Here is a 24,503-nt window from a genome sequence, read left to right on the forward strand (position 1 = left end):
TTACAGACCTGACAGACAGAAGGCAAAGTGAATTTCCTACAGAAAGACATTCTCCCGGACAGTTCATCATTGAGCACTAGACAGCTTAATTAAATGAATCAGAATAAGATCTCACACATCTTTACTGCTCTTAGAAACGTCTTGTTTATTGGTGTGATTGTAACAGGAAATAAAGCTCTTCCAGGTCATTACAAAGGATATGATTATAGCTGAGTGTATGCTCAGCTCATATCTTGCCACAGCCTGATTATATTATTTCTGTCTTTTTGTACGTGGAATAAGAAATTGATGATTTAGTCTTTCTAAAAAATCTCACTACAATCATTCCCATTAAAAGGCACAGTCCCATCTGAAATGTTCTAGCTTTTTTTTAAAAGCTCATCCACCTCCACACCATTGGTGGCACCAGACATTTTCTTTTGGGGGTGCTGTGGGGTATCTTGACGTCTAATAGAGTGTGCTCAAACATTTAGGGTTTCCCATTAATGTACCGGGCGCTACAGTTGAATTTTCTACTGCAACACTCCCGTGACTGTTACAATGAAAGCTTGATAATCAGCTCTTGGCATATACTGTAGGTGTAAGCAGGGGTAAAGTGTTATTTTTTTTAAGTGGGGGGTGGACCTAACATCCTTTATGGGGGTCCCCCGGGAAGATTTTCTTTTTAATATTGAAATTAAATGCATCAATATGGTGCACTTTGAGAGCAAACTTAAGAGATCTATGGGTACCTCTCAACACCCATAGAAAACAGAACTGTAAGCCGATTTTCTATTTCTTTAGGGATATTTTACAAATCACTCCCCTTTTAAACAGTATTCTTGTTTTACTGTCATATAGTATTATTATCATACCTGTTTTTCATTTATGCTCTTGTTTTTTTATACCTATAATGATCATATAAACGTGTGCCTCGGAAATACTTATTTACATTAATCGTGACCAAACCGTTTGAGACCCACTGAGATAACTTAGACCAGGGGTCGGCAACCCCTGGCACGCGTGCCAATGGTGGCACCGTAACCAGTGGCACACTAGGAATAAATGGAATAAGTGTGCAAAATATAAAAAGATTATTTTCGGATCCTGAACGAGACCGCCGCCAGGGCGTCTCCCCGTTACCTGCAGAAGGAAGCCATGCACGCAACGCACCAAATAAACCAATTATTTAAATATGTTTGTTAAATTCGGCATCATGTAAGTTGCGCTGACATGTAGACACACTGCTTCCCCACAGCGAGGCTCCCCCGCCCTCCTGTTGACAGTTCAGAACAGGTTCTTCAGTTTAGCTCCGGCTCTTTTCACACTGCCCAGAGTCCGACTGGTGCTGCGTCATTGCCTCATCGTTTGCGTCATGACGTAACCGTTTGCGTGCCTGCCTCATAAAGCCAAACCTCGTGGAAACCCCTCACAGCTGACACCGACAACAACAACAATGGCCGATTGTGCTCCAGCTTCCTCTGTATCTCTTCGGAAGACCAGATTCCAATTAGGTAGCTGGTCTCTTCAGTGGACCACTGCTGCTTGTTAAGTTTCTCCATCGTTCTGTACGAACTGGATAAAACGCCGGCTTTTTGTTGTTGTTCAGGAGTTGAATGTGGTATATGAGGTATATTGTAATTTGTGCTAAATACACCCCGAAACCTGTTTGTTAAATACTTTCATTCCCTTTTACCTTCACAAAACCCACACACCAAACCCCCTTTGCCATTTAACAAGTCTGACAAGTACAATTAAAAGCCTGTGAGTTTATGTTTGATGTCTTTTTTGCATTCATTCCACATTTTTTGATATCTTTCCTTTGCAGAGTTATACACACCGCCACACGCAAGGACTAGCTGGTCATTAACAGTAGCAGAACCGTCCATAATGATTTCACCTGTCATGTCTGAACCTGTTGCGAAAAAGCTGAGTCCAGCAGAGTGCAATGGCCACCGGGAGTTTCAAGTCAGCTCTGAAAAATGGCCAAGGCTGGCAGTGGATCAGCAGACTAGGGGGCTGTTTGACTTATCACTCCAGCAGCAGACACTGTTACAGCCACTGGGTTTGTCTGCAGGGTCTTGTTCCCCCTCAGTCTTCATAGCTCATGCTGTATTCCTACCCTGTCAGCCTGTTTCTCTTTTTCTTTATCACAAGGAATTCTAAACCAAAGTCAAAGATGCTTGATAGGCACAGCTCTTCATGAATGAACAATACTGTCAAACGTTGATAACTTTTAGTAACTGTACCCAGAAAAGGATGACTGAACATTCTGTTTTACACACATTTACATCTGAGCTGCTCAAGTATAACCATTTTTCAGTAATTTTACTGCCACCAGAACTGATCCTGACAAGACCCAATCCTGCCAGAAATGCCTGTTTGTTTTATTTGTATTTTCTATTACCTTGGATCAAACTCATCACATGTTTGAATGATTATTATGGCTATGCACTGCAAGTTATTTTAATTTAGGGTGGGTGTTTTTGTTAGCTCGTATCACTGTTTTAACACTTATGGCTGCAGGTCAAATCATGTTGCTTTGTGTGTCATTGTGTGCGAACTTGATTTTATTACATTGTGGGGACACAATATTTACATTGTCACATCATTGGGACCCACTTTTGGGGACACAAAAGAGAAGGTTAGGCTTGATTTTTGGAAAATATTTCGTTTGTTTATTTTAATGAGAAGAACACCATTATGTAATGTCTGCTGTAATGTTAAAGCTAGCCCTCACCCAGCGAAGGGTTAGCTTTGATCAGCTGGAATTTAAAAATACGCCTGAAACTATAACCAAGCCTATATATATTTATCCAGCTCTTCATAACTTGAAAATGATAAATACTCTGTATAAACTCAGCAGGGCTTTCTCTCTACTGATGTATAAATATTTAATATTTTTCGAAAGCTTCTTCCATAATGTAGCTAAATGGATTGCCCTGCATGTGAGTATGTCTCTAACTTTACAAAACTCTCTCTGCACTTATTCACCATGTTAATAAAGGTGGAAGAGCAAGTGTTTTTCTTTCTTACATTTGTGTGATTGTGCAACTCGTAACAAAAGTATTTGATCCTCTGCCAACTTGGGCCAGCTAACTGACTTGGACAAAGTTAAAACAACATTTATAAAAGGAGAATTCCACATTGGCAAAGAGAGTCATACAAAAGTTACAAGTAGTAGCTGAAGAAAAATGCAAAATGTCCTCTATCTCACATGCACAAAAACACATGTATTTTCTATTCTGCAAATGTTTGCACCTCTGCGTATTTCTGCAATATTTTCAATCTATTTCTATGTCCTTTTGCTCTTTCTATTTTACCGTCTCCATCTTTGTCACTCTCGATCTGTATCACTCTGTTGCTGATGTGATTTTTTACGACAATACTTGTCTGGCTTTTTCTTATGCTCAAACAACAAAAAGATGCCAGACATCTTTACATTCTGGCTATTCGGGGAATGCCAGATGCTTTTTCATCATTGTTGTTCTTATTGTAAAAGAAGAAGACAAACCGGATTTTGTAAAGCATGTGTTCAGTGAAGGAATAGCACATGCAGCGAGTGACTGAGACTGAACAACTTCTTTTACTTGTATCTTTTAGGAAATAATACATTGTTAAGGTATAATGTAATATATATATTTATATATATATTCCATAATCCAAGAGACCGTCAAGTGCATTTCTAAAAGGCATCTTGTTTTTCTGCAGCTGGATCAGATATTGATGATTTGGATACAAACCTTTTTCCAAACATGTCAGCAAGTTCGTCAAAAGATAAACGAACTGTTGAAAAACACATCGGACAATTACTTTTTAAACTGAGTTTATGAACCCTGTCTCCTTTAAATTTTGAGGGAAATATAGTTGCTTTGTTGATTATTTTCACTAGTCCAACATGTGTTTAGGTTTAACTTGCACATTCATTATGTTTGCGTTAATTATCGTTCTTTAGGTCAAACACTATAAAAATAGTACTCGTTGTGACTGCTGACTTTAAATAAATGTTTAACCAATCCCAATTAAATGAAACTAGTTTCCATTGTCTCATCAGATCTATTGTTTTTATTCTGCCCCTTGTTGCCAAAATAATACAGCTTTGACATACTTTCGAATTGGCAAAGCCAGTTTTTATTTTGTCTAAAGATAGTGAAGGTGTGTATACAAACGTTTAACTTATGAAGGGATATCAGCAATCCGCAGTTTCACAACTCATCACAATTTTTATAAAAATCTTGTTGCATACATTAGTGAAGAAAATCAAGCTTGTCTTTAAACATTCTGAAAATGCTGTTTTGATTTCGTACTTTTTTCTCTCATTTCTGTTGTTTACATTCATACTTACCTCCAGGTGGCCTTGGCCCTCAGATGTAGGCAGATGGTTCCTTTACAATTAACCTGTAATCATTTTTTGTTCAATCCTCTGAGCAGCTCTTTATTTACAGGGTCATGTGGAGGGGAGGGCGTGGGCCTATCCAAGCGTGCATTCGGGAAGTGGCAGTCTAAACACCTGTATTAACATACTCATTACATTTCACCCCTTGAGCTATTTGGAGTGTCAACCCAGCTGACTTGCATGTGGCAGGAAACACATGTGAACACAGGAAAAAACTAACTCCAAACAAAAAGGTCATAATCAGGTTAGAAGCTTGATGTGAGGCTACTAACCACTGAGCCACCATGCCACCCATCAATAAGTCATAACCCCATTATTTTTGAGACAATCTAATCATTGCCATAAATAAATGAGTCTCTTGGTGACAGGATTAGCAGCCTCTCCTGGCTTCTGCACGTTATATTTTGCGTGACCGGGTCACAACTTGCAGGAAATCTTCTGGCTTTCCTTATGCACACTGATTACTTTAGGGTTGTAAAAAAGCAAGCAGAGGACACTATTCATCCAACACAAATGGAGCAACAGCTTTTAGCGTTTCTGGCAAGAGTAGCCAGGGAAAGGTGGATAGAAAAGTTAACACCATTTTATCAATGTTGCTAAGCCAATGACTTAAAAAAGGTATAGGTTAATAAAAGGTTAATAACTGACTGCCTTCACATTGTTGATGTCATACGGTGCTGTTTTTTTTGTATCTGTACATTTTTATGAGGATGTAATTCATTTTAAATGCCTGGAAAACCAGTTCAATGATATATGCTAATTGCAGCAGTTTATTAGAAGGAAATAGCACTCACATTAAGTTTGTTTTGTTGAATCCAGACCCTTGTCATTTACAGGCCTTGGTCTCCTTTCGAGGCAGATATATTATTATTATTTTATTTTTGATGGGATCAACCCTGTCCTTGTAATAGAATATGTTACTGTAACTTAATCAACGTAATAAAAGTAATAATGTAAATTTGAGTCCCATCGTCGAACTGAACCATATAGCTTTGTAGTCTCAACATTTTTATAATTTATTAAAATGTACAACATTTTCAAAACTTGAACCTTAATGAAAAATGCATTTCCTTTGAAATGTAATTGACAATGCCGTTGAGTTGTGCTTCCCAATTACATTTAGTAGGAGAGATGACTGCAATATCAGAAAGTACATTTCACTTAGCACAGCTCTTTCATTATAAGTTAATTTAATATTAACAGTCATTCTTCATTCAACCCCCGCAAGTCAATATTTGGTAGAGTCACCTTTGACAGCAATTACAGCGTAGAGCCTGTGTGAATCAGCCTGTATCAGCTTTGCACATCTGGACGATTTTTTCCCCCATTCTTTCCTTGTCCTCTCTAGAAATGGATTCACTCCAGAGAAAGTCTGAGGCTGTCTGCTGTCGATAGCAAATCTAAAAGCCTCAATAAGGACATGGGGAGATTGAAAGCAAAGGGCTGTGACCATTGTGGTTCACGTGAGTGAGACAACCGAGTCCAAGGTCAAAGTAGAACAGATGAGAAGCCAGTCAGGGGCAGATCACCTTAGATACTAGTTGCACCTGTAGAGCTGAAGCCTGTCAGGATCAAAGCAGCACGGAGAGCAATGAAAGCATGAAGAATCATCAGGTCACTGCACAAAAGAGTTGTGTCAATCACACAAGGAAAATCGAGCCAGGTACTGTCATGCCATGTTCACTGGGTTTCTCAGATTTTTGCACATTAACATTTAACGCAGCCAATGGTCAAACGTCCCAACTGACTCAGAAGTAATCCAGATATGCTTTAACATAAACAAATATAACACCAGATGTAAGAAATTCACATATGTAGGGCTTAAGGAATATACTATAGACCTACTTATCAACAGCTAAACCTGGTGTTGTGTGAATGATTTATAAGACACTGTTAAGTGCTTAAGTGCTAAATGAATGACTCCCAATAGAAGCTTGATTGCTTTAGATTGGGGTTCATCAGACTGAGAAGTCCCACTGCATAGAGGATGGTGAGGGCGATGTGATTGAACACTTTAAGCACCACAGAATGCAACTCTGTGCCAAACACCACATTCAGAGCTCTTACAATTCAACTCTTGTTTCAATTTAACAGATGCATTTAAACAAATATATATATACACAGTATATGGATTTCACTAGGGGCACAAAACAAAAGTACTCCATCCGGTACCTGTGATGTGCAAACCTGCTGATTCTGGAACAATAGTTTTTTTTTCATCCGTCACATAACTGCATCTCTTCCTTCCGTCTTTATGTTATCATTCTGTTTCTACTTGAACTGAAACTTATATTTTGCTGTTTGCTACAGGGAGCTGTGCAACTTTAAAGCAGCAGCGAGAAAACAACCGTCAGAGTTTCACCTGTCAAAAAGAGTTAATTCAAATATCCAACCCAACCATATCCTAGTGTTCATATGAAAACATATTGTTTTGATTATGTCCGTACAAAAACCCTTGAAAGTTATGATAATTATGCAATAAACAGAAACTATTACATGTTTTAGTTTGCCTCCTTAAGCATAACATCAACAGTATAATAACAATGACAAAAAGACAAGACCCACATATGTTTTATCTGTTTATAGATTGGCATTTCAACCTTATACTGTATTTCTTATTATCTTTAAAGTAAATGTTTGTCATCATACTTTATGTGTAATTGTACAATAACAGCAAGCAACCTTTCCTGTTGCATTGGCAACACTAGAAACAGATGTGATACTTTTACCAAGACTCATTAACACTGTGTGTTTTCACCATAAACACAAAAGTTGAATTTGTCTACCTTTGTCACCAAATCCTGAGTGAATGTTTTGAATGTTTTTTACCCTGCATTGTTTACACCAGCTTTGTTTTTTTTTATTACAGATTACATTAAATTGCCCTGCAGTGCCACCAACTGATGTTTTTGTCAGGAAAAAAGTCATTCTCTACAGTGCCACTAGTGATAAGAAAAAAGAAAAGGTGCACGGACCATTAACTTTAATGTGTTTAATGTGGTGTACATGTATTTGAAGTAATTCTGCAACTCTTGCATAATAACACCAGAAGAGAAAACGTGGTAAACTGCTTAGGGGAAGGGTCAGTATTATTTAGTTTTGTCCTGTATGACCATCCATACTTTTTCTGACTGTTCCCTTTAGGTCAAGCCTACTTGAAGCTTCACAATAAGCGTCACTTTGTTTTTGTGATAATGAATGCCTCTCTTGTTGTGTGAACAAGACTCTGTAGTCTCACTCTTAACTGACAAAGATATACAAAAAACTGTGGAAGTACATGTTATGTAATGTCCTTAGTACCAATCAGTTTGTTAACTGCGCATCTCATTGATGCATCATTTTATATTCTCATTTTTATTTCCTCCACTCCAGGGAATGAAACAGAGGTCATTCACTCTGGCAGCCTTCAGACTGTACACACCCTCTGTCAGTGATGTGGTGATATGTGTTGGTTTCTTTATGTGCAAATGTTACTCTTTACCTGCGTTTGTCACAAGCATATATCTCATAGTTACAAATGACATGATGCATCTTTACAACTTCAAACGTTGCTCTTTACCAGTTATTTATTGACTTGTCAGGCATTAAATGTGTAGTTGTACAGATTAATGATTCAATTGATATTGGCCTTGGTAAGTGGACATTCATGCCTTCACTTCATAAATTACTTCCCATCTAGTTATTTTTATTCCAAGTCTGTTTCCTCCAGTTGAAATGCAATAGCAGTTGTATTTGATGTCAATATGATTGTGCGATTGCCTTCATTATTTTAATGAAAAAACAAAAATTAGAACTGCTTTCGAAATATTTATCAGAGGACATATTATGCAATTTTCTAGGTTGATATTTGTAATTTGAGCTTCTACTCTGACATGTTAACATGCTTTAATGATCATAAAGTATTTAATTTTTCTCATAATGCCTGTGCTGCAACTCTTTTCACCCTCTGTCTGAAACCAGAGCCCAGTATGCTCTGATTGGATAACTGGCCGGCTCTGTTGTGATTGGTCAACTGCTTTGGTCAACTGCTTAGAGATGTCCCGCCCCTTAGCCTATCACGTTTCAGGCAGGGGAGGAGTGTGTGGGAGAGAAACTCCCTTGAGCCTAGAGGGACCTTTGGGATTTTAGCCTTTGCAGACGATTTACATGCACAAAACCTGTATAACACACTTCAGGAAAGGGAGAACCAAAAAAAAGAAGGCCTCTCTAAATAGACTGAAATACAAATGTTTAAATTTACTTGTGATCAACTTATATTTGCAAACTGATTGGCACAATGCTAAGCTGATGAAGTATATTTACTATGATAAATCTGAAAAGGAAAACAATTTTTTTACCATTGACTTTATAAATCATTCATGTTATGTTTGTATTCAATTGGTACGAAATGTGTTGTACGTTATGTTTGGGTACATTTTGCATTCATTTAAAAAATATACATGATATTGGCCTCAAGGTAAATGTTCTCTATTTGTTGACAGTTTGATATAGGAGGAAATTATGTTTTCTCATGTTCCATTCGCTGCTCATCAAATTTCACTGTGGGGCAAAAAGAAAATGGTATCGTCTTTCAAAATGTTTACTGATATCATTATGTTTTCATGAAATGGATGGTCCCCTTTAACTGCCACCCACTTTGTAGTATCGATGCATTTACACAAAACAGCTTTTTCTTTCTCCATCAGCGTTGGGTATTCACAGTCTGTGTCCACCCTTTTGTGACATTTTGATATTTTAAGCAATAGCAATTCAGTCTAATATCAAAATTATTAAATCATTCAATTGTATCTCTGGAGATAGTATGCAAATACACTTTCTTTCTTTTTTTAAATGCCCAAGCAAATCATTAATTATGTACATAGAAAAGCCTGTTTTGCATAAAATAATGTATTTGTGTGATGAGATGTATTTCCAGTAAATGCACTACTTTGTCAGCACAAAATGCACGTTGTTGAGACTATGTGTCATTGAGCATGCTCCTCTGGGGATTTTATGTTTAGCATCAGCAGTAGTGATTCATTCTCGTTCCCAAGGTCAGTCTGCTTTATCAACCTGCATCAGGAGTTTACCGTTTAAACAACTTTTAATAAATGCAAGTAGTCACAAGCTCTGAATCTGCCTCACTGGTAATGAACAAAGGAGCCCAAACATGGTGGATTTCAACATCCGGCCAAATCAGGATGTCAGATTTATAGTCATAACAGTGATTATTATTCACATTCATTTAGAATATTTGAGCACCAAGTAATGCCTGGTCAACAACTGAAGCCGATGCAGAAAATATTTTTGGACACATAATGGTCTTTGTAAAACAACAAACAACTTTATTATGTTAGGATGTTAAATTAAAGGATGTTAAATTAAACAAAAAAAATTATAAGACAATAATGCACCAATTCCATTATAAAATAATAAAGGTATTATCTGACATCATTATTCTAAAGAATATGTTCTGTATTAACATAATCCAGTAAGCATTTAAACTATTCAAGAATGTGTTTACATACAAACTAAATATCTAGATGGCTGTATTGAGCTTATAGAGTCAAATTGTTTCTGTATTTTAATGATTTAAGTTCAATTCAAATCGTAAAACTTGTAAAGTCAGAATGAAAATGATTCGGTTTGAACCCTTTCACAGAACACACCGTGGTCCACACTGTCTGAACACACCGTAACAGTGGCACAATTGGGATATCTTCTATTCTGATATGGGCCATCCTTATTTATGATCATAATCAGAAGAGATACACGTCTGATGTATTAAAATGTGACCTTGTCAGCCGTAAGTCATATGCATTTTACGTCTCTTACGTAAGCCACTGCTCCAAAAAATAAAAAATATTTCTCTCCTCATCCTCGTTATCATCTGCTCCAGATTTAGCTGGCTTCCACCGCACACCAACTATCAATTTAAGCGATAAACGCTGACAGTGGAGTGGCCTCTAGCTTTTATTTCTGAACGTTTTTTTTTTGTTCTTTGAGAGCATGTCAGTCCAGCACCGGGAAAGATTCACAGTGGAATCTGATATTGGCCTCATTCAAAACAAGAATTCTCTTGAATTTCTCATCTTTTTCCCGACTGACTGAGACGATGAATATAAGATGGGCACATTATTAATATCACATGGTGAGGTTTTATTTTCTAACAGATTGATGATGCAGCATAAACACGAAGGTCACCCACTCAGAAATACAACACATTGTCAGATAGTTTATACAAAGCATTAATTGCTGTCTTCCAAATGTGCAGTTTATCTTGGTGCCTCTCAGCCCCTGCAATTTCCAATTCATTCTCCCTGTCCGGTCCTATATTTCACAGCTGTGGCATCAAAGGTACTTTTTCTGTGTCCATTAAGCTTTTAATGCTGAGGAAACAATCTATTCTCTCACAGCAATGTCCCCTTCACTGTGCATTACCTCCGGCCCCTGTCTAGCTGGACACCTCTCCCGCTGTGATTTTCCAAGTTGAAAGGTAGTGGTCTTAACAGGCTCTATTTCGAGACAAAAAGCAGCCTTGGTGGATATGACACATTGGTACTGATAAAAGAGAACTACTCCCCTAGCTGTGGGCAGGATTTGATGTACATTATTGTTTTGATCTGGCTGCCCTTTATTTGCCTCTAAGAGCATCTAAAGACATTTGTTTTTGTTCAAAAAGAAGCAAAGGAGCTTTAATTTGTCACCAGGGGTTTTGTTGAAATGTCATGATTTTACAACATGTTGATAATTTAATTTGTGCTGTGAAAATCTCAGCAGCCTAATCAGCAATCAGCAAACATTGTTGTTGGCATTAAAGAAATCAGCCTTGTTAGCAAGGACAAGAACACTGAAAGGGAAGGGCAGAGTTTTTTGTTTTGTTTGTGCTTTTATTCACAAAGAGGTGACAAATCTGTTTTTCAAAATTCAACCGAAAACACATTCTTGCATCAGGGCGAACAAACAGATCCTCAAGTTAAAGCGTAATTACGCCAAATAATGTGCAATCATGCCAAGCTTCTCTCTCTCCCTCTCCCTTAAAACCATCGCAAATCAGTTTTGTATAAATGTGTAATTATTTATGCTGCACAGAGAAAGAAAAAAAACAAACAATTGGCATGCTGCAATATGCTTCCTAGTTTGGAGGCGGCGTACATCTAAAAGTGGGGTTTTTGTCGGCAGCCAGCATTGTCGCAAAACAGTAAAAAAACTATAAACGCTGGCACTTTGTTCTATTTGTTCTCCCCGTGCTGACATCGGTGGGTCTCCAGTGCTTCACTTAACAAAGAGCATTTTGGAAAAATGTGAGTGAAAGATAACAACATTGGCTTTTCGTTTAATATAAAGTGTGTGTTCTCCTATGCGGCAATCAATTTGAAATAATTACAGTTTTACTGAGACGAGGTGGTGCTTATGGGGGTTTGACTATGTGGCTGTTGATTGGAACAGCGCTCTTGACTTCAGTAGAACCTGAAGTGTGAAAGTGTGCTTGTCTGTACGAGAGGATAAATGTACATTTTCACCGAGTAATATGTCATGTCTGTATTTCACCATTATGTAGCTTTCTGGGTCCTTTACATACATCATACAATCCACAGTTCATGGCAATTTACCGATAACGTGCACATCCAAGGCTCACTGATGAGATATGGGCCCGAATGAGGAGGAAATCTGTAACAGCCAGACAGGATCTGTCAAGGTTTCGTGAAAAGATGTGACAGGGAAAAAAGGAGCAGACATGTGGTGTGCATCAAATAGAATCAAATGAAATCCTGTCACCAAAAGTGTCATCTATCAATCTCATAATGCAGACAATAAAATAAAGTTAGCAATAAAACCCATGTTAGATTAATCCTGCCAAATTGGGAAGAGAAGTAGCTTTATCTTTTACCTTTTATATTTTATTTAATGTATACATATGTTCTGTTTAGTGTAGTATGCATTGATATTTTCTGTAATATGTTCATTGTATTTTTATACAATTATTCTTACTGGACAACAAAATTAAAGTCATGGTCCAGACCATTGGCATGTGGTCCTTTTAGAAGTGCATCCGCAAAATCAACTGTAATTCTTGAGAAAAACATATTTTAAATGAAAAATAGTTGTTCTTACTTCTGTTTTGTTTCTTTGCTGTTTCCTGTGGATTGTCCTAGATATTACTATCCCTTTTACTGCCTAAACTTTGCTTGCTGTTCGCTTTTGTGTCTGCAGACTTACCTCCTCAACTGCTCCTTTTAACACAAACTAACAATCAGATTCTGTGTCCCAATTCCATATATTTGTAAACAGTACTGTACTAATACTTTTGGTATAATCTTGTGCATGTTATGTTTACAACAAAAGCCAATCAAATGACAACTTTTGGAGGCAACTTCACAATTCCAGAGTCTAACCTTTTACATTGTTTTTTACATTTCTTCTGGAGGTGCTTTTTTTCCCACCATTAGTAGTTTTCCAGCTGTATACCTATTCTTTTTACCTTTTAGCAGAAAAATTAAGACAACAATCCATTAGCGACACACACAATCAAGGGTCTTTAATGTTATACAGATTATTTCAGGCATTCATTATCTTGAAATGTTCCACGTATGAACACACTCATGGACTCCAATATGATTGTTAAATGGTTTGGTTAGCTCAATGATGAATTGTTAACTACTCACAGGAATAGAGCTCCAGGATTGATGCTTTTCACAAACAGTGAAGTCCTGTAAGGTGCAAAACCTAGCAATGTAGAAACTATTTGTAGGTTTATTTTATGCTAGAAAACATTGTGGATACTAAACTGAAAATATCTGGTCAAGTGTTATTGCTATTATAACAAGGTGATATTCAGATTGTTCATGTATTTTGTATTGTTGTTTTTATGTCTGAACAGTAGTCAGTTGATTGGAGACCAGCCAGGTTTAAAAAAAATAAGAGCATGACCTTGTGGTCTCTTTCATTGAGAAACCAGACAAATGAAGGCAATGTTAATGCTTTTAATATTATTTGAGAAACTGAGAAAATCTCTCTAATACTATATGCTTCCTCAACCCGAAGACCAACATTTCTTTATATAAAGAAGAGTTTTACCACAAAACATATTTTATGTGGATTACCAAGATGCCACCACATGTTGAATGTTTGTTTTTCCAATAAATGGTATTTTACAGGTTCCCAGCTTTTAACTATTACGTCCCTTTACGAGTTAGTGTTAATGCACGCATGCAAGGCAGCATGACACATACACAGCATAATCCAGCGTTCTCGGGTACACATGATCAGGCCATCTGGCAATCCTGGCAAATGTCAAAAGGCTTGCTCTGGGCCATGTCTTGTCTCTTGGCAAATTGATAACATAGGCAAATATTTGTGAAAGAATGTTAAAGCTGCAGGGCCCGGCCATTTTACTGTCAACCACATCATCAAATGTTCAGCTTAATTAAACCAAGTTATAGTGTCAAGGCTACAAATGATACAGTGAGGGTTTTTTCTTTTGTATAGAAAGAACAGAAAATGGCATTGGCCACCCGTACCAAAGAAAAAAGTGAGAGCAATATAGACTTTGAAAAGAACACACAAATAAAGAGAGGTTGAAAAGAATAAAGTTTTTTATGATGACGAGGGCATTGTCCTTCATGCATTTATATCTGGTTGAAAGAGTGGCAATCTTTTTAGTTTCAAGGACTACATTGAAATTCCTCATTTTTTTTCTGATGATATAAAATATCTTTCGAAAATGTTTTGAATTAGCTTCAGGGTTATTTTGTATTGCACTGGAACTGCACATGTTTGCATCAGTTTTTTGTTTATATTTTTATTTTATTGCTGTTGATGTTGTTAAATCGTTTGTCATGTTTACCTTCGAACTGTAAAGCTCTACGCAAATTAATTTGTACATTTTCATAGAACACATCGTACTTTTTTTAGGATATCCTCTGACATTCTCAAGACATCCAAAGAGTGTATGGGATTATAAAAGTAATGGTAGTCTTTACTGTTCACTGGCTTAAACTGTGTCACTTTCTGAATGCTTCACAGGGATTTCTGCTGGCAAAAACACAGTTATCGAACTCATGAGTGACAGAGGCGATGCCACAAAAAATATGATGTTTCAAGCTTTGGAAAATCACAGACAAATAAAAAAAACATGGCAAGAACCTCCAGCAACCCTGTTTCTGCTTATGGGAGACTTTGGGAGTATCAAGCAGAAGGTTGTCAGTTCGTTCCCAGCCCTTGCAGTCATCATGTCTTTGTATCCTTGGCCAAGATACTTAACCCTGAATTGCTCCCAATGGCATGGCCAAGGCTGTGTGAATGTGTGTTAATGTACGTTTCCAAGAGCAACCGGCACGACTAGTTTTTGAATGAGGTGATGATGTCATAGCACCAATTCTGTTCCCAAAGGGTCACTGCGTTTGGTGCCACCTGGCAGAGACGGTGAATGACTTGTAGTATGTCAAAGTGCTCTGAAGGGTCGTAGAGCAACACGTTCTCACTCCCAACCCGTCACATATTGACGGACGGTCAGGGCCCCTCCCTGTCACTCTATTACGTAAAGGGTACCCCTTGGAAGTCAGTTTTCAACGGGCAGGGCGTCCCATTGACTTGCATAGAGCTCCCTGAACGTTGGTAATAGAGGAGCTGGGATCGCGGCGAAATGCTCTCCGCAGATTCATTCTCACAGCGTTTATCAACCTTTTTCTAACTCAATATAAAGCCACACTTATTATTTTTAATTCTTTATTTTAATTGAATAATGTAGGCCTTGTGTTGCCGTCAGTTATGGGGAGAGTAGGGGCTCAGAATACTGAAATCTGTATTGTTTCATCGTTTTTTCCTTCTAATTTTTTATTCTTTTCTAAATCACACACTGTTATTTACTCAACAATAACACATAATTATACTTTTGTTTATTTATTTGTTTGATTAATAAACACAAGTTGGAGTCCGTCAGGACCGAGGGTCGGAGCAGCTCATAGTAGTTGGTTTAGAGAATTTTACACCCGGAAGTAAGTATTCTCTCCGCTTCGCTTGACAAACCCCGTGATAGTCCTCAAGCTCTGTGATTGGATGTTTGAGTGTGTGCAGAGGGTTACGCCGAGCGTCGAACAACACTTTGAAATGCGATGGAACCACGGCAGACTGTCCAAAACTGGATTTGAGCGTGTCCACCGCATCCAACCCTCCCCCACCCCGTCCCCAGAACTACACATGCTGGCTATTGTGTGTTTTGCAACATGTTTAACTTCTATGGCACGTCTCTGGGAATTGTAGTTTTAAAAGACGTTTTCGTATTTCCCATAATAAGAAGTTGCCAGTATTAAACTGTGTACATCCCTGGAGGTTTAGGGGATAGACAACACTCAAATTTGAACATATAATTAATAAATGGGTGAAAATTGCTTGTGCCCATAATGGGCAGCATTAATACATACCCACATGACAGAAGAGCTTTATTTAACAGCTGGTCTTATGTCTGCTACCCCTCCTGTTGTTAATTGATAAGCCTGAAACATGCACCTCATCTTACATTACATTACATTGCATTTAGCTGACGCATTTAGCTGACGCTTTTATCCAAAGTGACTTACAATAAGTGCGTTCGATCAACAAGATACAAACTTGAAGGAAACAGAATCATATAAGGACATCAGGTTTCATAGAACTAAAACATTTCATGTGCTACTCAACTGGCTTTAGATAAGCCAGTCCTTTATTAGTTTAAAAGTGCTTTGTTAGTAATTATATCACTCGAAGTGGAGTCGAAAGAGATAAGATTTACTTTATTGATCCTAAGTTAGAAACATTTGCGTTACATCAGCATGTGTAACAGTTTTAAATATGCAGTGGTGTTTATTTGTAAATCATTTAGTATAATCACACAAATTCTGTGCTTTATATTTAATAATTCTGTGTTCTTTATTTATTGAATGTTCAATACCTGACAAGGTCGGAGATGAAAAACTTGGGTCGCAGGTTCCTCAACAGTGCATTACAAGACATCTATCAATATATGTGTATACCTCCACCATTAAACTGTCGTATTCTGCACATTTCTTATACTATCTACATACATCTTATAAGAGTATAATACATGTGTATAATATCAGTTTAAATAAGTGCTTAAACATACAGTAGTTAACCTTGCAGGAAAGCAATATATTAGTACTTTGTCAGGCTTAATATGTATGCCCCCAAAGCTTTTTCTTATTCAAAATAAGACCTTAACCTAAAGTATTCTTTAATGTTTAAATAAAGCCTTATTAGTTTTGTCTGTCTGTGTCTCCTATTAATATCTAATAATACAAATAATACATGTCAATAACGTGCTTTAACCACCAGGTGTCCCTTTCTATCAGCTGTGCACCGTTATGGTGTAAATATACCAATATACTGATTGGATCAAATATAAAAGTCAGCCGAATTAGTATTCATACTGAAAGGAGACGTATTGTGTGAAGGGAAATTTAAGATTTTGTTTGATTGCTGATATATTTATGATCCACGTCACATATTCAGTTTCGGCGGCAGTTATTCCTGTGGGGTTCCCAAACATTTCAGCCCGCGACCCCCAAAATAACAGTGCCAGAGACTGGCGACCCCCTGTCGACGGGGGGGATGCTAGTGAATTAATTTCAGTTTTCCGCACTGTCAAAGGGGGAGCCTCGTTGCGGGTAAATTATACAGATGGCTAGTCCGCCCCTAAAAATGTCTATGCAAATGTTATTATTAATAATAAAAACATTAAAAAAATTATTTAAAAAATTAATTAAAAAAAAATAATAATTTTTTTATTTTATTTTCCATTTTTATTTTTGTAATCATCTCGCGACCCCCACATCAGGGCTCTATAAATAGCGAACTACGTAAGATATGTAATATTTAATGCAGCCGAACCGTGTATTACAATGCCGTTATGTGATGACCTTCAAAGAGAAAAGCAAGCAAACTCGGAATAAAGTTTTTTTTTTTTATTTTATTTTTTTTATCGGATTTCACATCAACAGGAAGTCCGGTTAACTATAATGTCTGTGTTTAATTTTGTAGTTATGCTGTCCTCTAAGCAAGGAAAAATTACACATAGTAAAAATGAAAACACACACCTATAATTCAGGATGTCTCCTATCAATGGCAATGATAATAATGAATATTTGATCAAGGGCAGTGGAAATATTACTTCTTAAAAAAATGAAGTTTTGTGGCTCAACTTGCCCCAGTGTAAGTAAGTTGATCCAGGTCAGGGGGTAAATTGAACCACTGTTCAAAACTGGGCATACCTACAACAAATCTTAAAGGTAACTATAAACAATAAATAACAAACCAAATAAAAGCTTAGTTTTTCAAATATGTTTTATATAAATTTCGATTGAATTGATTGATTTTTTTTTAACATGTTAAAAGGAAAAGTAATCATACAAATGGTGATACAATTTCATACATCTTACCAATCAAACAAAGGGTAAATTCAACTTTAAATGTAGCCTACAATGAGCTCGTATTATCAACTTGGCCTACTTTCATTAATTTCTCCATTGACAAACTGGCTCAACTTACCCCAAGGACCATGGTTCACTTTAGCCACCATTTTGGAAAAAATAGCCTAGCATTAAAATGCAGTCATCTTTAGCTTAATGATTTTAAATAAGCTTAATGATTCACATGGTTTAATACGCTGCCAACACATCAACACATACAATATATGTTTTTAAACCTGGATACTTTTTTTTTTGACATGACAGCCACAATTTACTTTGACAAGCAAAAAACATTTTTTTGTAAAAATGTTTACTTACCATACCACAATGAGTATCTATAGTAGGTTTGGACTTCCCAGTCTGAAATATCAACAGGACAGATTTTCGAATGGTAAAGTCACCAACAACTCAAAATCAAAGATGGCTGCCCCACTACTTTTTATTTGCACTGCTGTCTTATTTGTGTCTCTGTAAATTAGTCAAAAAGCTGTACTATCCAACTTCTCTCCATGGACGTGTCGCCCAAGTCTTTGTTTTTGCAATACAGCAGAATGTATGGTTCATCATGCTTGTTATCAACATCTTTTGCTACAATGGCTATAAAGCTAAAGGTTTTGGTGTGCTGTTGCTGGAACGCGGTACAAAAAAACCTGTTACATAGAAATTAAAACTAATACGAAACAAGTCAATTCATGGGGCCCTAGAAATGCCTAAAAAAAATACAGATCCATTCATATTCAAAATAATGCAGCAGGGGCTCCAACATTTGAATGCCCATGTTCTTTATAGGAGGTCTGGAAGTCTTTTTCCCCTTCTAAAATTAAATGTTTTTACAACCTTATTATTTCAGACTGTTCAGTTGATGGATACAATAATAAAGGATTTCTTTTAGAGAAAATACAATTTAAAAACATATATTCAACTTAAATATGGATATGTTTACAGCTTTGGATATGGTTATGTTCCAAAACGCTTTTCAGAGTTATAGAAGAAATAAAACAGTTTTTGCTTTAGTATTTACAGTAGTAATTATTGTTGTTTTTACAAATGTGTTTTTCACAAACAGGGAGTCAGGAAAGCTTGTGTGCCTCCCTTAGAATAAATTGAAGCTTTGCAAACTGAAGCTATAGTCATCCTGATAAAATATATTAAAAATATTGAATATCTAACTGCTGGATTCCCACCAACAGTGTGGAAATAGCAATGGATTAAGAACAGTTTGATAACGTTAAACAAACACAGACAGGCAAATCCTGCTACATGATGAGGATTTATCACAAGAAAGTAATAATTCTCTCATTATTCAGTTTTCAAATGTGGAAACCCAAGTTATAGGTTGCCAAACGTTCCCTCCTGAGGGATACTGCTGAGACGTTATGATGATTATTGAAATGGCGCAAAATTGATTAGGAATTCATATTTGTATACGTTCAGCAACTGTGGATGATGGAGCTCATCTTACTTGAAGCTTTGAAAAAGCCAAGAAAGAGAGTAACTGAGGAATAGAGACCAAGGAAAACAGAATATCTTTTCTGCATTCCCCGCTGAGAGAGACACATTGATTGTATTATTCCTGGCTGTTGGCAGTCACTATAATATATAACGCTATAAAACAAAATACAGCCAGAAGCAGCAGGGAGTTTATGCATCATAGGAATAAAGTTGATGATTATCATTGTGTGAAGAACATATACTCTGAGCTACCATTCAGTCCGCAGTGGCCCTCCTACCACAACAGAAACTACAGAAGAGGAGATTTTAGAATATAATCTTAATAATACATGGTGGTTTTGTGTACACAGTGGCCTCATGGAGACAAAAGACAGCAGTGGATTATTACTAAAACAAAGCATTATTTATGGCGTGAATGCAAAATGAGAAGGACTAAGTTATACTTAAAAATAAGTGTTAAACTAATAACTTCCATTTAATGTGATAACATAATAATAAATAAATAACTCCTTGTTGCACTTAAACTTCAAGGAACAAAAGAAACCTGTCAACTTTTCCCAAAAAGACAATAATTAAAGTATTTGTGTTATTTTTGAAATGTTCATTGATAACTGTGTGAACGGGTGGCTGGGGTTATCCTTTAAAAACAAACTGAAGGAGCTTATTTATTTATTTGTATAGAGGGAAGCCAGCTAGTAAATAAAAAAATATTCTAACTATAATTTATTCTAATTGTTAATAATGGTGTTACATTATTATTAGTGTGTTCTATGTCAGTTGTTTTTAGGCGGCAATTACTATTAATACTTTTTTAATAAAATGGGGTTAAAGCAAACCAGAAGTATAGAAAGAGTTCATGAATAGTTTCCACAATAAAATAAATATATATTATTATACAATTTATATACAGGTCTGGAATAAGTTAAGAGACGACTGCAGCATTATCAGTTTCACTGGTTTTCTTCGTATTGGTATGTGCTTGAGTAAATGAAATAAATATTTATTTGATTCTATTGGTAACTACTGACAACATGTATCTGTGTTGGAATTCAACATACACTGGAATGTAATGGCTGCCATACATGTAGCGTGTTCGTAAAAAAATGTTTTGGGAGTGGTCTCTTTATTCTTTTCCAGAGCTGTATAAATATGTTTAGGTGAATATAACGTGTAAAGTAACCATTAAAGGCTATGCAAACACATTTCAAAATGACATGCCTAATTAAATATCCTCTGTATATTACAGAAGACATTTACTGTACATTGATTTCTTGAAAGCGAAAACTGGGCAAAATACTGAAACAGGCTGAAATGTTAGGAGATGTAATCAGTAACCTGGCCCCCTTCCCAGCAGAGCCCACTATTGCAGTCATACAGTGACTATATAACACCCTATTAACCAGAATGACCCAGAACCCAGGTGGTGGCGTACTTATTCATCTCACTGCTTCTTATGCAGCATGGTGTAAACTCTGCAAAAAACTGATATTAAAACACTTCCTGGGGACATCATTTACCATAGGCTGGTGAGCGTGGATAAAGGCCAGCGCGTTTAGAATCCATTCGCTGTCGGGAAGCCACTGCGAAAAAAGCGACCGCGGGTCGGTGGTAATTGCTACAACAACCTATGAACCTCTTTAATTTTCATACATCCTGGAGGGATCAAATGACGGCATTATAGCGTCAGTGCGAGGGTTTAATGTGTGTGTGGACGTGTTTCTGTGTTTGTCGAGCAACCTGTGTCCTCAATTCTTGTCGAGGGCTGTCGCTATGCAAACATCAGCCCCAAGGAGTCAGCTGGACTTGGGCAGTATGTGGGAAGTGTCGAGGATGAAATATGATTTGAATGCTCACGCTGAAATGGGAAATATCACATTAGAGGGTTACAGTATGTTTCCGTGCCCTAAAGATATTATTCATTCCTCATTACGCAGCAGCTCTGATGTATCTGAGAGGATTTCAATGTTTATCGTCTTGGTCTTTCCCTTCCCCGTGACATGGGCATCAATATCACACGGCCTCACTTTTGTTTTTTCCCTCTGAACTCAGCATGCAGAATGGATAACCGTGGCCTCATTTATCTGCCACTGCTGCTTTCCGGGTCAAAAGCGAAAACAGCGGGTAAATTGTGTCAGTGGGGGATTTTGTCTCATTTAAAAGACAGGGGGTATCAATGTTTTTCTCCATTTTGAGGACCAAGATGAGCTTCCATAATAGACCTGTCGCTAAGTGAGTGGTGTCATTAAAAGGTGGTGAAAAAGATTAGTAATGTGGGTATCACCACCTATTTTTCAGAGCGTGATAGGTCCAATCAGGGCAGCTTAAGGGGGGCTTACGCTCTCAACGCATCATCGGTACTCCATCAGTGATGAGAGAGCGCCGGGGTGACACAATAGCCTTTTAAAATGCTTTAAAGCAAGTCTAGCTAGCATACTGATCAACCCCAGAACAAAAGGAAGTATTCATCCATTTGGTCACATCCTGAGTCAGGAGCCTCTCTGCCATACCTCTCTCAAATCCAATTAAAAATACATCGAACTGCTTTGCTGTCAGACACCTTAAAAAAGACTGTGCCCTCTGATTCGAGAGCCTCTTTACAGACAGTTTAAAAAGCAGGTTTCCTTGTATGCATTATGAATGGTTTCAGGATCTTAAAAGGTTGCAGAGCTGGAGCACATGCTGGCTATGCCATCAATTTGCTTCTGTCAGCATAATCGTTACACACCTGACAATTTGTGTTCCCACGCCTCAGGTTTCTCCCCTGACACCAAATCTCACTTCCTCTTAGAAACTTATCTCCCATGCTTCATACTATGAAAACCCACATTTGAGGCATATATCTACATGTGTCATCCACGCATACTGGTGGGGATCTTTATGAAGAACATTCTTTGCTGGGTCACATATACAATGCTTTGTCAAGATACATTTCAGAATGAAATCTTTTTGACTTTTGAAAGGGGCCTATTTTGCTCATTTTCAAGTCAATATTTGTTTTTTGTGTCCCCACTGTGTCATGTTTACATGAAACTCACTCTGGCGTGAACTTTGGGATTTTAGCCATTGCAGACCATTTACATGCGCAAAAACCTAAATAACACACCGCAGGAAAGGGAACACCCCAAAAAGCATAATAGGGCCCCTTGAACAAAATGGGCAATAAAAGGAAACATTATCATATGAGATATTCAAAAGCAATAGTTATAGGAACTGAAGATGATTGATAGTATTAATGTTGATTTCCAATTTCCCATAGGTCAGGTATTACAATTATTTTATTATTGAGAATTACACTGAACAAAAATATAAACGCAACACTTTTGTTTTTGCTCCCATTTTTGATGAGATGAAATGGAAGATCGAAGACTTTTTCGATGACCAGAATGCCTATTTCTCTCAAATATTGTTCACAAATGTGTAAGTCTGGATTAGTGAGCACTTCTCTTTTCCCGAGATAATCGATCCACCTCACAGGTGTGGCAAATCAAGATGCTGATGAGACAGCATGATTATGCACAGCTGTGCCTTAGGCTGCTCACAATAAAAGGCCACTCTGAAATGTGCAGTTTAATCTTGAAAAGAGACGTGGGGGGGTTAGGGTTGGGGGTAATGGTTGCATATTTGATCAGGTTGTTGATTGTGGCCTGTGGTATGTTGGTCCACCCCTCCTCGCTGGCTGTGCAAAGTTTTTTTAACGTTTTTGTTGACGCAACTCTCTCGTTTTTTTGTATATATTGTTGTATTCATCTATTCAATATCATTCATGACCATCATACATTTTACATACAACAAAGTCCAGGGGCAGACATACAAAGCAACAAGACATTACATACAGTAAAGAAAGAAAAAAGGAAAGAAAAATACATTTTGATATTTCAGATCGAATATTTTATAAATATCAAATTATTTTTTATTGCCTTTTTTTTCCTAATGTTTTTAATAGTGCTAATATATTGTTTACATTCTTGATAGAAATATACAACATTTCGTTTGGAGTCAGACCATTTCTTTTTATGGATATGAAATGTCCCTAAAAATACAATTAACTGCACAAAAAAGACTAAATCTGCATCCATACTATCATCCCTGAAGTACATAAGAATGTCTTTGTCCTGGAGGTTGGCTGTGTGAAGTTGCTGGACAAACAGCTGACCCACATGACGCCATAGACACTGTCAGCCATCTGCCCTGCACAGTGAAAACTGGAATTCACCGAGAAGAGAACACCTCTCCAAAATGCCAGATGCCATCGTAGGTGAGCATTTGCCCACCGGAGTCGGTTACGAGGACGACCTGCAGCCAGGTCAAGACCCCGGTGAGGACGACCAGCTTACAGATGGGCTTCCCAGAGACGGTTTCTGACAGTTTATCCAGACATTATTCGGTTATGCAAACCGATTGTGCATCAGCTGTCCGGTTGGCCGGTCTCAGACGATCTTGCAGGTGAAGATGCTGGATGTGGAGGTCCTTGGCTGGTGTGGTACCACGTGGTCTGTGGTTCTGAGGCCAGTTGGAACGCATTTGGAGACAGCTTATGGTAGAGAAATTAACATTAAATTCATGGACAACAGCTCTGGTGGACATTCCTGCAGTCAGCTTGCCAATTGCATGCTCCCTCAAAACTTGTGACATCTGTGGTGATAAAATTCCACATTTTAGAGTGGCCTTTTATTGGGACCAGCCTAAGGCATACCTGTGCGATCATCATGCTATCAGCATCTTGATATGCCACACCTTTGAGGTGGATAGATTATCTCGGCAAAAGAGAAGTGCTCACTAACACAGGTTTAGACACATTTGTGAACAATATGAGAGAAATAGGCCTTTTGTAGAAAATGTCTTAGATCTTTGATTTCAGCTTATCAAAAATGGGAGCAAAAACAAAAGTGTGTCGTTTATATTTTTGTTCAGTGTATTGTTAACAATATTCATAGTGAAGATCTGATCTGGGGACAGCTCTATGGGTTGCAGGGTATAGATGTTTTTCACCAAACTATCGGCAGGATTAATATAGATGAATAAGTGATCAGGAAGTCTGTATGATGAAATTACTGAGTTTTTTAAGGAGGTTTTTTTTGTTAAACTTGGTGATTCTAAAGGGACTTTGAAGGGATTCAAACATGAATGTCTGACGCTGGATAAAGGTTTTGTTGAAGCTACAGTATTCAAACATGCTGGATCAGGGTTAACTCAGGACAAGTTACATATAAAGGTCTGGTAGCATATCCTCAGAA

Source organism: Notothenia rossii (genome assembly GCF_949606895.1).
Source record: "Notothenia rossii genome assembly, chromosome: 1".
In the NCBI taxonomy this organism is placed as follows: domain Eukaryota; kingdom Metazoa; phylum Chordata; class Actinopteri; order Perciformes; family Nototheniidae; genus Notothenia; species Notothenia rossii.